The sequence below is a fragment of the Zea mays genome, chromosome 8 (genome assembly GCF_902167145.1).
Source record: "Zea mays cultivar B73 chromosome 8, Zm-B73-REFERENCE-NAM-5.0, whole genome shotgun sequence".
Classification (NCBI taxonomy): domain Eukaryota; kingdom Viridiplantae; phylum Streptophyta; class Magnoliopsida; order Poales; family Poaceae; genus Zea; species Zea mays.
In genome coordinates, this window is record NC_050103.1 from 170,525,069 (window position 1) to 170,540,456 (window position 15,388).

The 15,388-nt window shown below is 47.7% G+C and overlaps 1 pseudogene across 1 annotated transcript; it reads right to left on the reverse strand.

Moving 5' to 3' along the window:
- Positions 1 to 1,697: 1,697 nt before the first annotated feature.
- LOC100382427 (uncharacterized) lies at positions 1,698 to 4,467 on the reverse strand (annotated as a pseudogene). The gene is made up of 5 exons (NR_169026.1): positions 4,152 to 4,467; positions 3,966 to 4,064; positions 3,517 to 3,574; positions 2,049 to 2,975; positions 1,698 to 1,966 (listed from the first exon to the last, which is right to left on the reverse strand). The product of NR_169026.1 is annotated as an uncharacterized protein (transcript).
- Between the last annotated feature and the right edge of the window lie 10,921 nt (positions 4,468 to 15,388).

The window sequence follows — 15,388 nt, forward strand, 5'->3', positions numbered from 1 at the left end:
ATCAAAATAATTTGAGTTCTTATTTGAAGTGATTTTGTACTTGTTCTACTTGCTTTATGTTGTGTTGGCATAAATCACCAAAAAGGGGGAGATTGAAAGGGAAATGTGCCCTTGGGCCATTTCTAAGTATTTTGGTGATTTAGTGCCCAACACAGGTGCCTAATTGTAAAATGGTGGACAAAGTACAAATCAAGGATAAAGGTATGTTTCTCAGACTTAGTACATTGTTTTATGGACTAATGTATTGTGTCTAAGTGCTGGAAACAGAAAAAATCGAGTTGGAGAAGAGATGGCTCGAGCAGCCAAAGTCTGCCCAGTCTGGGTGCACCGGACTGTCCGGTGGTGCACCGGACAGTGTCCGGTGCGCCAGGCTGGCTTGGGCAAAGTGGCTGCTCTCGGGACTTCGACGGCGGTGTACGACTAAAATTCACCGGACTGTCCGGTGTGCACCGGACTGTCCGGTGAGCCAACGGTCGGTCGGGCCAACGATCGACCGCGCAATCTGCGCGGGACACGTGGCCGAGCCAACGGCTAGAAGATGGCACCGGACTGTCCGGTGTGCACCGGACATGTCAAGTGCGCCAATGGCTCCCAGGCTGCCAACGGTCGACTGCGCTGTTTATGGAAAGAAATCGGGCACCGGACTGTCCGGTGCGCCAGACGACAGAAGGCAAGAATTGCCTTCCCAGATTGTTTCCAACGGCTCCTAGCTGCCTTGGGGCTATAAAAGGGACCCCTAGGCGCATGGAGGAGCACACCAAGCATCTCCTAATCATTTCTAAGCACCAAGACATCGATTTCGCGCGTTCTTTTCATTGTGATAGCATATAGAGCTCTAGTGGAGTTGTGAACTCATTGAGTTGTGTTGCGAGCTCTTGTTGCGACTTGTGTGCGGGTTGACACTCTGATTCTTGTGTCCTGTGTGCGTTGCTAATCCCTCCCTTGCTCCGTGTTCTTTGTGAATTTCAAGTGTAAGGGCGAGAGGCTCCAAGTTGTGGAGATTCCTCGCAAACGGGATTGAGATAAAGCAAGCAAAACACCGTGGTATTCAAGTGGGTCTTTGGACCGCTTGAGAGGGGTTGATTGCAACCCTCGTCCGTTGGGACGCCACAACGTGGAGTAGGCAAGCGTTGGTCTTGGCCGAACCACGGGATAACCACCGTGCCATCTCTGTGACTGATCCTTGTTGGTTATTGTGTTTTGTTGAGGATTCCTATCTAGCCACTTGGCAATTATTGTGCTAACGATTAACCAAGTTTTGTGGCTTAAGTTTTTGAAGTTTCACAGGATCACCTATTCACCCCCCCCTCTAGGTGCTCTCAGTTAGCTAAACTCTCGAAAGTAAAGCCATCCCGTCGGAAGTTTGGCTCTCGAAAATTTTTTATCGGAAGTTAGCTTAACTTCCTAGAGCCCTCTAGGAAGTTAGCTAACTTCCTACAGCCAAATGAGCCTCTGAGAAGTTAGTAGGTTCTTAGAAGTTAGTAGCTTCACACCGTTAGCGCCGCCAGCTGACTAACCTCCTACGACTAACTTCCTACGGCTGACTGTAGCCCCTAGGAAGTTAATTTGACCAGCATTACAAATGTTGTTTATTTTTAGTTTACACCATATTCCACAACATAACAAATATATCAATACTATATAGCACAACATATTTTCACATAAAACATCTCACACACAATCACATAACAATATTTAAATCCATAGTCTCATCAATTACATCACAAAATTCTCATCCATAGTCATAATAACACACATCTCATCCAGTACTAATAAGAGACAATATCTCATACATAGTCATAATAAAAGTCTCAAGTATCACAACACATAATATGGAAGCTCATGATCGTCGATCACCATCGGGGTACAGTGACGAGTGATGGTCGATACCTCCACTAGCGAAGAGGGTTTCGACAAAGTCTAACCCGTCTTCTCGTTCACGCGTCAGCAAGGTAGCTGGAGGGGTCTAATATACATGTACAAATGATATTTGCTGAGTTACATCATAATATAACTAGCAACAAGTAAATGATGATGAATTTGCATACCTGATGTTCGGTAGGTAAAGAACATGCATCTCAGCACAAGATAAAGACCACAAGTACTCTTCTTCAAGTATTCCTCAATCATAAAAAGCACAAACAACAGTGTTTAGTATCCCTGTGCCCAGTGCAGCTTGCCTTGCAGGAGCTTGTCTCAAATTAGCACTGAAGATGTTTCCAAAAGCAGACCTCATGCGCAAAACAATTCCATTTAAACAAGGTTGTAAGCTTGAAAGTAGGAAGGTAGCACACTTACCACCATCAGCTTGAAGAACTTGAACAAATATATCAATATGCAAACAAGTATAATAAACATTGGAAGCTGGCACCGGTAACATTTAAAACTAAAGTTCTAGGATATCACTTGTGAACGTGGCATTAAACGAGTTAATATGCTTGCCTCCATTTTTGTAGCTTTAGTTTACCAGTATAGTAATATGGGAAAACGGACGCCATGTAAATTTCTGCAACATGTCCTTGCCAAATCAGGGATAAATCTTTGCTTGCCAAATTCAATAACCGATGTCCTTGCCAAATTCAATAGTTCAAGAATTAACAACTACCACTCCATTACTATCTCTACCTATGTGTGCTAACTCCATGTTTAAATAAAGTCATCGTGGACTTGTGAAAGACTGCTTACATGGTCTAGGAAGCCTAAAGAGTAATGTTAGACTAATCCAATGGTCATTCATATGTTTTAGGAGGACCCTAACATCTTGCAAGGGCTGTTTATTTCAAATATTGCAGTACATAAGAATAGTTGCGAAAATCTCATCTACATTATGTCAAATAATCCATTGTTTTATAACTAGCATTCACCCCTCTCGTGTAGCATGAAAGCAACATTGCACATATAAAAAATGAGGACTTGCTCCTTTCTGCTTACTATTACAGAAGTGTCGAATAGCAGATGTTTACCTGATATCAAACCTGCAGAAAAATAAGAAGTAGAGATATAATTTCTAACCATAACGAGTTCCTTTTATCACTGATCCAAACTACAATTTCTACATTTTATGCATAACACGCCCAAAATAACACAAAAGTCCTTAGCATTATATGTAACATGATTTTTATCCTAGTCTGTCTAGAATAAATTTCTTGAAAATTGTAGAAAATTAAGAATAGACTCAGTGTCAGACGCTCCCACATGAGTGAAGTTTGGTAAAGAGATAAGTGAAAAGCCTTCTCGCCGTAATACGTCACAGAAACATAATAGAAGCATCACCTGATTTCATATTCTAAAACTACGTTGGGAGCTTATAAATATACGAGCATTTGGCTGTTTGACCCCAAAAAATGATGAATTATACACTGATCAGCTAGTAACTTTATAATTGACAAGAAAAAACTCAATTACACCAAATTTCATTTACATGAATGTAAGCCAAATAGATAATCATTCTTACTAATTTTATTTTCATTCCAATGCTAAGTACTAGTATTTCATAGGCATGATTAGGGGAGGTACCCAGTTTTGCAGCATCATCATCTTTCACTGTCTCCATGACAAACGGTTGCCTAGAGCCCTGAAACAACAACACCCTTGTCAGTCTCCTAGTACTATGCTACATGGCCCCTAGGTCCCCAAGAAAGTTGTGCCAGTTCTACAGCTGTGGACGCGAATGCATGCGTACGCTGCTAATTGTAGTTGTGCTCTCTAGAAGGCCAGCTACCATGTTCAGCATCCCCTATCCACGATCGTTCCTGAAGGGATAGAGTTTCAATGATGCTCACCACCAGCTAGACAGTTACTGCTTACAATATAATTGCACAATCCTACTCACTCTACCTGACCACTAAATCCTGTAGACATTTAACCAAACAACATAGTGACGATGAGCTATTCTGAACAACAAGTGCTATTCTGAACATGAAGATTGAAGAGGCACCCAGGCAACTCAAGGTCAAAAGAATTACTTTAGCTATGCTAGTGCCTAATAATAAGAGCAACAGTGTATCAGTCTGGTAGGTTAACGCCCGCCTAGCCAATCCATTCGACATCAACATCCTTCACACCTTCACCAACAGAAAAAATCATATGAACTAAGGTACTAGCTATTTGGGAGGAGATAAAATTTCTGAATTACTAAGGAGGGCACTCACGAGGCAACCAGCGCTGATCTCAAGCAACCACTAGTCTTCGCCGTAGTGGTTGGCGAATACAGGCAGGCGCGAGCCAGGCACAGCGGCACGTAGGGCCAAGGCACGACGACGGACTAGGAGCACGGCTGCACACGGGGCTAGGCATGACGGCTCGTGGGGCCAAGGCACAGTGGCGGCTCAGGCGACGAGGGTGCGGGAGATGCAGCTCGGGCAACGATGGGGCCAAGGCACTGCGGAGGGGCAGCCGGCCGGGCAAGGTGCTGTGCTGAGGGGGTCGCCGGTGAGACCACGGAAGGAGGGACGCGTGGGACGATGCGGCATGACGAGATGTGAGAGAGAAGCCCGTGAGAGAGGAGGGGAAAGGGAAGGAAAGGAAGATGTGAGAGAGAAGCCCGTGAGACAAGTGGTTAAGATAAAAAAATATAACTTCCTAGAGTAAAGTCGTAGGAAGGTACTTAATCCTAGAGGTTGTACATGTGTTCTAGGAAGTTAATTAACTTCCTAGAGCAGGCCGTAGGAAGTTAGCTTTTCGTTTGACTGGCAAAAGCTGAAAGCCAACTTCCTAGAGGAGGTCGTAGGAATTTAGCTTTTCGTTTGACTGGTCAAATGCTGAAATCTAACTTCCTATAGGAGGCCGTAGGAAGTTAGCATGGGCAGCTAACTTCCTAGAGGCGGTCGTAGGAAGTTAGCGGCTCGTTTGACCGCACCCGCGGATCAGCAACTGAAAGCTAACTTCCTAGAGGAAGCCGTAGGAAGTTAGCAGGAGAATCTGACTTCCTAGAGCAGGTCGTAGGAAGTTAGCTTTTCGTTTGACTGGTCAAACGTTGAAAGCTAACTTCCTAGAGGAGGCCGTAGAAAGTTAGCTGCCTATGCTAACTTCCTAGAGGCAGTCATAGGAAGTTAGCGGCTCGTTTGACCAAACACAAGGGTCAACATGCGAAAGCTAACTTCCTACAGCTTTTATAAAATATTGTAGGAAGTTATGTTTATTTCCTAGAGCTACCAGTTGCCTCTCGGAAGTTATTTATTTCCTAGGGTTTGTTATAAAAGTTATAGGAAGTTAAAAAACCGTAGGAAGTGTATGATTTTGGTGTAGTGATTACGTGGAAACTTTCACCACACTCTTTGCTCTAGCCGACAAGTGTGCCAGAGCCATCGAGGGCCGCACATGGAACTTGGCACCACAGACCGGGGTTGCCCAGACGGGTGGCTCGGGTGCCATCGCCCAGGATGGCAAAAAGAAAAAGAAGAAGAACTACATCCACGAGAGGCCGTAGGCTGCTGCCCAGGTTGTCGCAACTGCGACTGGGGGCCGGAGCGAGCGCAACAAGCGCCCACGGCCGCAGGGAGGCAACAGCGGCTCATGCCCTATGCACCCCAACAGTCGCCACAGCGCCGCGGAGTGCCGCAAGATCATCAAGCTCGCGAAGCGCGTCAGCGAACGACGCGAGCAGACCTCCAAGGATGGCTCCTCGCCTCGTCGCTGGCCTGGCAAGGAGAGGGTCGATGACGGTGACGTGGCCACCGGAGAACGGGACCTCGGGTATCAGTCACCCGAGGGGGTCCTGAAGGACGTCTTCACCAGGGACTCCGACTCCGGTGGCGAGAGCGACCACCGCAAGAAGCTGTACGTTATGTACGGCGGGAGCTGGGAGCTCACCTCCCACAGGAACGTCAAGTCCCTATGCCGAGAGGTCCTATCGGCGACCCTAGGGGTCCCAAAGGCTGCTCCACATCAGCGGTGGAGGAGCACCACTATCTCCTTCGAGGCATCCGACTGCCCCGACAACATGGCAGGGGCCGGAATACTACCGCTCATCACCACCCCTGTCATCGCCAACATGCGGCTGCATCATGTCCTGATCGACGGTGGGGCTGGCCTCAACATCATCAGCCACGTTGCGTTTAAGCAGCTGCAGATCTTGGGGTCCCGACTGGGACCCTCTCATCCATTCTTCGGAGTGGGCCCACAGCCGGCGTATGCCCTAGGGAGCATCGCCCTCCCGGTAACATTCATGACCGAGGAAAACTTACGCATAGAGAACGTCCAGTTCGACGTCGTGGAGGTTAACCTCCCCTTTAATGCCATCATTGGCAGACCAGCCCTATACCGGTTCATGGCCATTGCCCATTATGGGTATTTGGTCCTCAAGATGTCGTCCCCGGCTGGGGTTCTCACCGTGCGGGGCGACCGCGCCGCTACGGTGACGGTTGTCGAGAAGCTGCACGCCCTGGCGGCAGAAGCTGCTCGCCCGGACGACGGGGGAAGGACCCCTCAACCTCCGGTACCAAGGCGCCTGCCAAGGTGCCGAAGGTATAGCCGTCCGGAGCAGACGGCGGACCCGTCAAGACCATCCAGGTCGGCGCGGACTCCTCCCAGACCACTCGCATCGCGGGCAATCTGGGAGAGAAATAGGAACTCGTGCTCGTCACCTTCCTCTGGGCAAATGTCGACGTTTTCGCATGGGAACCATCACATATGCCTGGGATCCCCAGGGAGGTGATTGAGCATCATCTAAAGATCCACTCTGACGCCAAACCGGTGAGTCAGGAGCCTCGAAGACAGTCCATTGAGCGGCAGGACTTCATTCGCCAGGAGGTCCAAAAGCTGCTTGACGCTGGCTTTATCGAAGAGGTCCATCACCCTATGTAGCTGGCCAACCTAGTCATCGTTCCAAAGGCGAACGGGAAGCTTCGGATGTGCATCGACTACACCAGCCTGAACAAGGCTTATCCCAAGGACCCATATCCACTTCCACGCATAGATCAAATTGTGGACTCTACCTCCGGGTGTGATCTCTTATCCTTTCTAGATGCCTACTCTGGTTTCCATCAGACCCAGATGGCTAGGGAAGATAGGAAGCATACCGCTTTTGTAACAATAGATGGGCTCTACTACTATGTTGTAATGCCCTACGGTCTAAAGAACGCCTTGCCAACATTTGTACGGGCGATGAGTAAGACCTTTGGGGGGCTGATTAGGGACAAGGTAGAGATATATGTCGATGACATCATGGTCAAGACTAGGAGGGGGTCGATTCTGGTGGAAGACCTGACCCTGGTCTTTGAGAAGCTGCGGGCAACGCGCACAAAGTTGAACCCGAACAAGTGCGTCTTTGGTGTCTCCGCTGGGAAGTTGCTGGGATTCCTAGTTTCACAACGGGGGATTGAAGCAAACCCGGAGAAGATCAGGGCAATTGAGGCGATGAGGCCTCCGGCCCGTATCAAGGACGTCCAGAGTAGGGGTGGGCGTTCGGGTTACCCGAAAGTTTCGGGTCGGGTAATTTGGGTTTTTAAAATTTTGGGTTTTGAAAATCGATACCCGAAATTACAAAGGGTTTTGCAATACCCGAAAATTCGGGTACCCAGAATTTCGAGTTCGGGTTCGGGTATTCCTGAACTACCCGAACTATTGTGTCGGCTTCGTAAAAACACATACACCCTATTAAATTAGTATAAAAATATAGTTTGAATAATGATATACATGGACATATAAAACACAAGCAATCCACAATCACAAGTTATGCACACTTACACATAATTATAGATATAAAAATTAATAATTAAGCATGACATTAGTACATGACACATGAAAGTTTGGGTAATTCGGGTATTTCGGGTACCCGATTGTTATACCCGAAATACCCGAAATAAATTTAGGTATTGCAAGTTGTTACCCGAAATTCCCGAACAAAATTCGGGTTTCGGGTATTTCGGGCTCGGGTTCGGGTATTTCGGGTTTGGATTTTGGGTTACAGTTTTTTTGCCCAGCCCTAGTACAGAGGCTTGCGGGGTCATTAGCCGCCCTTAACCGCTTCATTTCAAGGCTGGCTGAGAGGGCGCTGCCCTTCTTCAAGCTCTTGCGGAAGTCCGGTCCATTCTCTTGGACCGAAGAGGCGGAACAAGCCTTTCAAGAGTTGAAGCAGCACCTGGTGTCCCTACCTGTACTCGTAGCTCCAGAACCTGGGGAGCCGTTGTATTTATACATCGCGACGGCCGCAGAAGCGGTGAGCATGGTGCTGGTCGTCGAAAGGACAGCACAAGGAGACCAAGAACCTGAGGGCTCGGGACCAGCTACAGGGGTCCGGACCGTTCAGAGGCCGGTCTACTACGTCAGTGAGGTCCTCCATGAGGCAAAGACCAGGTACCTTGGGACGCACAAGCTTATTTATGCAGTACTTGTTGCGTCCAGGAAGCTGCACCACTATTTCCAGGCACACAGGGTTGTGGTGGTGACCTCCTTTCCGTTAAGGGCCATCCTCCACAACTCTAACGCCACAGGCAACATCGCCAAGTGGGATGCAGAGCTCATTGAGTTCCAGCTAGACTTCCAGCCTCAGCACGCCGTCAAGAGCCAGGTCCTGGCTGACTTCATCGTGGAGTGGACGCCTCCCCTGAGTGCTCCTGGGGGTCCGAATCCCGATTCGGACCCCACACCTGCGGAGCCCAGGGGTCCGGTCTTGACTGAGCCCCACTGGACGCTCTTCTTCGACGGGTCCGCCCGTCAGCAAGTTGGCGGGGTTGGGGTGGTCCTCATCGACCCAAGCGAAGATCAAGTGAAGTACATGGTGCACCTTAAGTTCAAGGCCACCAACAATATGGCAGAGTACGAAGCATTGATCTTCGGCTTGTCGGCCACCCTATCCCTAGGGATCCGCCAACTCCTCGTAAAGGGGGACTCCTAGCTGATCATCAAGCAAGTCCACGAGGAATGTAGCTGCAACGAGCCCAGGCTCACAGCTTACCTCCTCCACGTAAGGAAGCTGGAGAAGGACTTCACGGCCTTGGAACTACAACATGTTCCTCGGGCTGACAACTCGGCGGCAGATGAACACGAGGGCATCAACTTGGGCACCCGTGCCCGAGGGCGTCTTCGAAAGATGGTTGCTGAGACCCACCGCCCAGCCTGCCGAACTGGGCGAAGGGGGCGAGACTAGCACCTCGAAGCTAGCGCTCCCGGTGGCGTTACATCTGCAGAACCCACCAAAGGTTATGTGTGCAATAGGGGGTCCCGCCTACCCCTTAGTGCCACAGCCAGTATCTCAGAGTGGTCCCGATGCATGGATCTCCGAGATCCGGGACTACCTGAAGGAAAGCATCCTTCCTGAAGATCATGTATCCACAGAGCGCATAGTGCGGTTGGCTAAGCGATACGCGGTGGTGAAAGGGGATCTCTACCGCTGTGGCACTAACGACATTCTCATGCAGTGCATTACCCAGGAGGAGGGCCATGAGTTGCTCACGGAGATCAATGGAGGAGAGTGCGGAAGTCATTCCTCATCCCGCACGCTGGTCGGTAAGGCCTTCCGGCATGACTTTTGCTGGCCAACCGCCCTCCAGGATGCAGCTGAGATGGTAAAGTCCTGCAAGGCGTGTCAATTCCATGCAAAGCAGATACACACACCAGTTCAGGCTCTGCAGAGGATTCCGCCCTCCTAGCCATTCACCGTATGGGGGTGGATATCCTGGGACCGTTCCCCAGGGCCATCGGCGGGTACCGGTACCTCTTCGTCGCCATCGACAAGTTCACAAAGTGGCCAGAGGCCACCCCTATGGTCAACATCACCCAGGGTGCTGCTGTTGCTTTCCTCAGGTCGATTGTCTATAGATTTGGGGTCCCAAGCCGTATCATTACGGCAACAGGACCTAGTTTACAAGTCGACTCTTCCAGGAGTATTGCGAGGGCATCAGCACCCAGCTCTGCTTTGCGTCTGTGGCTCATCCAAGGAGCAACGGCCAGGCGGAGAGGGCAAACGCAGAGATCCTCAGGGGACTCAAGACACGCACCTACGACTGTTTGAAAAATCATGGTGCAAATTGGGTCAATGAGCTTCCGTCCGTGCTGTGGGGGAACCGGACCACACCCAGCCGAGCTACCGGGGAGACACCGTTCTTCCTAGTCTACGGGGCCGAAGCCTGCCTTCCCCCGGAAATCATTATGGGCTCCCCACGGGTCCAGGCTTTCGATGAGTCTATGCAGGAGCAGCTACGACGTGAGGACGTGGACTTCATCGACGAGTGCAGATGGCGAGCGGCGATCCGAAATGCACGGTTGAAAGGGAAATGTGACCTCGAGCTATTTCTAAAGTGTTTTGGTGATTAAGTGCCCAACACATATTCTCTAAGTGTTAATTTGTGCCAAAGATTGAAGAAGTGCAAATCATGTAACAAGGTATGTTTCTAGACTTAGTACATTGATTTGGGTACTAATGTATTGTGTCTAAGTGCTAGAAACAGGAGAAAACCGATTGGAAAAGAGTTGGCTGTGCCTGCTCGATCTGGGTGCACCGGACTGTCCGGTGGTGCACCGGACAGTGTCCGGTGCGCTAGACGAGTCCAAGGTGAATCGGCCGCTCTCGGGACTCGACGGCGGCGTACGACTATAATTCACCGGACTGTCCGGTGGTGCACCAGACTGTCCGGTGAGTCGTCCGCGGCGAAGTCGTCGCTCTCGGGAAAAGTTCAACGGTGTACGACTAAAATTCACCGGACTGTCCGGTGAGCCAACGGTCGACTGCGCAACGGTCGACAGCGAAATCGGCGGGCGACACGTGGCCCGCACCAACAGTCAAAAGGGGCACCGGACTGTCCGGTGTGCACCAGATAGTGTCCGGTGCGCCAACCGATGCCGAGGTGCAACTGTCGTCTGCGCCAGAAAAGGAAGGAGATCCGCACCGGACCGTCTACAGTGACTGTCCGGTGGCGCACCGGACTTTCCGGTGCGCCACCCGATAGAAGGCAAGAATGGCCTTCCTTGTTGATCTCCAACGGCTTCTAACTGCCTTGGGGCTATAAAAGGGACCCCTAGGCGCATGGAGGAGTAACCCAAGCTTACAAGAAAGATCCTAAGACTCCAAGACTCCATTCTCACGCATTCGATTCTTTGAGATAGTGACTTGAGCTCCATTTGAGTTGAGAACTCCTTGCGTTGTGTTTTGAGCTTGAGTTGTGACTTGTGTGCGTGATTGTGCTCTCGTTTTGAGTCTTGTGTGTGTTGCTCTCCCCTCCCTTACTTCTGTGCTTCTTTGTGATCATCAATTGTAAGGGCGAGAGGCTCCAAGTTGTGGAGATTTCTCGCAAACGGGAGAAAGTCTAAGAAAGAAGAATACCGTGGTATTCAAGTTGATCATTGGATCACTTGAAAGGGGTTGAGTGCAACCCTCATCCATTGGGACGCCACAACGTGGAAGTAGGCAAGTGTTACTTGGCCGAACCACGGGATAAACTCGCGTGTCTCTTGTGATTGCTTTTCTGTGATTACTTGTGTGTTCGCAAGAGCACGCTACTTAGTCGTACTAACACTTAACCAAGTTTTGTGGCTATTAGTATTTGATTTATTCAGGATCACCTATTCACCCCCCTCTAGGTGCTCTGAATTAGTCAATTGGTATCGCAGCCGTTCTCTTCACGTAAGGGACTAATCGTCCAAAGAGATGGATCCTAAGGGAAAGGGGATGGTGGTCAATGATAAGGAGAAGGAGTCCATCTTCAACGAGCCAAGGGACGACAAGCCCACTGACTCTGGCTCGAGTCACAAGAAGAAGGACGGGAAGAAGAAGAGACGTATCAAGAAGATCGTCTACTACGACAGTGACAGATCTTCTTCTTCACCAAGAGACGACGATGACGAGAAAAAGAAACCGGTTAATTCAAATTATTCATTTGATTATTCCTGTATTCCTTTTAATTCCAATGCTCATTTGCTTTCAATTCCTCTTGGTAAACCTCCACACTTCGATGGAGAGGACTACGCTTTTTGGAGTCACAAAATGCGTAGACACTTATTTTCTCTCCATCCTAGTATACGGGAGATAGTTGAAAATGGAATGCAATTTGATAGTACGGACAACCCTGTATTTATTAACGAGCAAATTCATAAAAATGCACAAGCTACCACTGTTTTGCTAGCATCCTTGTGCAGGGACGAGTACAACAAGGTGAGCGGTTGGACAACGCCAAGCAAATCTGGGACACCCTCAAAATATCACATGAGGGAAACGACGCCACCATGATCAACAAAATGGAGTTGGTGGAAGACGAGCTGGGAAGGTTCACGATGATCAGGGGAGAGGAGCCAACACAAACGTACAACAGGCTCAAGACCCTGGTCAACAAGATTAGGAGCTATGGAAGCACAAGATGGACGGACCACAACATCGTCCGACTTATGCTCAGGTCTTTTACTGTTATTGACCCTCATCTTGTGAACCTCATCCATAAAAATCCCAGGTACACAAAGATGACGCCCGAGGAGATACTCAGGAAATTTGTGAGCGGGCGTATGATGGTCAAAGAGGCAAGGTATGTTGATGATGCATTAAACGACCCAATGCCCATCTACGAGCCACAGCCTATTGCGCTAAAGGCAACAAGCAGCAAGGAGGCGCTACCTAGCAAGGTGGCATAAGTAGAGGCTGTCGGGCTCAATGAGGATGAAATGACGCTCATTATCAAGCGCTTCAAGACCGCTCTTAAAGGACGCAAGGAGTACCCCAACAAGAACAAAACAAAGGAAAAGCGCTCCTGCTTCAAGTGCAGTAAGACTGGTCACTTTATAGCAAATTGTCCCGATAATGCTAATGACCAGGAACAAGAAAAGAGCGGGAAGAGGGAGAAGAAGAAGGCCTACAAGAAGGCGAAGGGCGAGGCGCACCTTGTCAAAGAATGGGATTCAGACTGCTCTTTTTCTGACTCCGACGACGAAGGACTTGCTGCCTCAGCCTTCGACAAATCGTCACTCTTCCCCAACGAGCGCCACACTTGCCTCATGGCCAAGGAAAAGAAGGTAAGTGTTCGAGAAACCCCTAAGTATACTACTTCTAGTGATGATGATTCTAGTGATGATGAAGTAGATTACTCAAGCTTATTCAAAGGTTTAGATAGAGCTAAAATAGATAAAATCAATGAATTGATTGATGCTTTAAATGAAAAGAATAGACTCTTAGAAAAGCAAGAGGATATTTTGTATGAAGAGCATGATAAGTTTGTTAGTGTGCAAAAATCTCTTGCTTTAGAGATCAAAAGAAATGAAATGCTATCTTTTGAATTATCTGCATGCCATGAAACTGTTTCTAGTCTAAAGAGCTTAAATGATGAATTAACTACTAAGCTAGAAGGAGTTAATAAATCTAGTTCTTGTATAGAGCATGTTGTCATTTGTAATAGGTGTAAGGATTTTGATGTTGATGCGTGTGTTGAACACCTTACTTCTATTACCAAATTAAATGGTGAAGTGGCAAGTCTTAATGACCAACTTAAGACTTGCAAAAGTGACTTTGATAAATTAAAATTTGCTAGTGATGCCTACACTGTTGGTAGACACCCCTCAATTAAGGATGGGCTTGGCTTTCGAAAGGAAGCCAAGAACTTAACAAGCCAAAGGGCTCCCATTCCCAACAAGGAGAAAGGGAAGGCCCCTATGGCTAGTAGCATTCAAAGGAATCATGCTTTCATTTATGATAGAAAATTTTTTAGGAATGCTCATTATAATAGGAGTTATGATGCTTATGATTCACATGCTATGATTGCTTCAAACTCTACTTTTGTGCATGGTAGAAATATGCCTAGGAAAAATCATGTTTTGCATCATGTACCTAGGAAAATGCGTAATAAATCTGCTACTGTTTTCCATGCGTGCAACACTACTTTTGTACTCACATGTAAAAATAAAAAAGTGGTTGCTAGGAAGTTGGGGGTCAAATGCAAGGGAGACAAGACTTGCATTTGGGTCCCAAAGGCTATTGTAATTAACCTCGTAGGACCCAACAAAAGTTGGGTACCTAAAACCCAAGTGTAAATTGCCTTGCAGATTTATGCATCCGGAGGCTTAAGCTGGATTATCGACAGCGGATGCACAAACCACATGACGGGGGAGAAGAAGATGTTCACCTCCTACGTCAAGAACAAGGATTCCCAGGACTCGATCATCTTTGGAGATGGGAACCAAGGCAAGGTTAAAGGACTAGGAAAGATAGCCATTTCATCCGAGCATTCCATATGCAATGTGTTCTTTGTTGAATCGCTCGGGTACAACTTATTGTCTGTCAGTCAACTATGTAATATGGGTTATAATTGTCTATTTACCAATGTAGATGTGTCTGTCTTTAGAAGGAGTGATGGTTCATTAGCTTTTAAGGGTGTACTAGATGGCAAACTCTACTTAGTTGATTTTTCGAAAGAGGAGGCCGATCTAGATGCATGCTTAATTGCTAAGACTAGCATGGGCTGGCTGTGGCATCGCCGTCTAGCACATGTTGGGATGAAGAACCTTCATAAACTTCTAAAGGTAGAACATGTGTTAGGACTAACCAATGTATTTTTCGAAAAAGATAGACCTTGTGCTAGAGATGGCAATGGGTACCCGCAACCCGAAACCCGATGGGTTTTTACCCCATTAGGGTACGGGTTTGGGTCAATTTTCATACCCATGGGTTTGTTAATGGGCATAAATCTATACCCGACGAGTTTATGGGTACGGGTTTGTTCCTATAGTACCCAAACCCGTGAACCCATGGGTTTTTTAAACCCGGCCAAACCTAGTGCATATTGTCATTTTATTTTATAAACGAACAACAAACTTGTTATTCCTTATTTACTTCATAATTTTTATCAATTGCTAAATGTATCAGTAGTCGGTGAGAGTGTTGCTTGCTTGCTATTATAGTTTTTACTAGCGTTATATATGTGGTGGATGGATAACTTAGTGCAAGGTCACTTAATTATACAACTCATTATTTATATTTCATTCTCTCTACTAATAATTTTTATACCAAATCATGAACTCGTTGATCGTTATATATATTTTGGATCATAATATCATTAATCATTACGATAATTATTGATTATGAGAAGAACACGTATATTGGTGATGAAACCCGCGGGTAACCCATGGGTACCCGCTAACCCGATGGGTACGGGTTTGGGCAAAATCTCAAACCCGTCATGGGTACGGGTTTTTTAATGGGCATAGATATTTTTCATGGGTACGGGTTTGGGACGGCAAAACCCAGCAGGTTTGTACCCGTTGCCATCTCTACTTGTGCAGCTTGTCAAGCAGGTAAACAGGTGGGAAGCACTCATCACAGCAAGAATGTGATGACCACATCAAGACCTCTAGAGCTACTTCATATGGACCTCTTCGGACCCGTCGCCTACCTAGCATCGAGGGAAGTAAGTATGGTCTTGTTATTGTTGATGATTTTTCCCGCTTCACTTGGGTATTCTTTTTGCAGGATAAA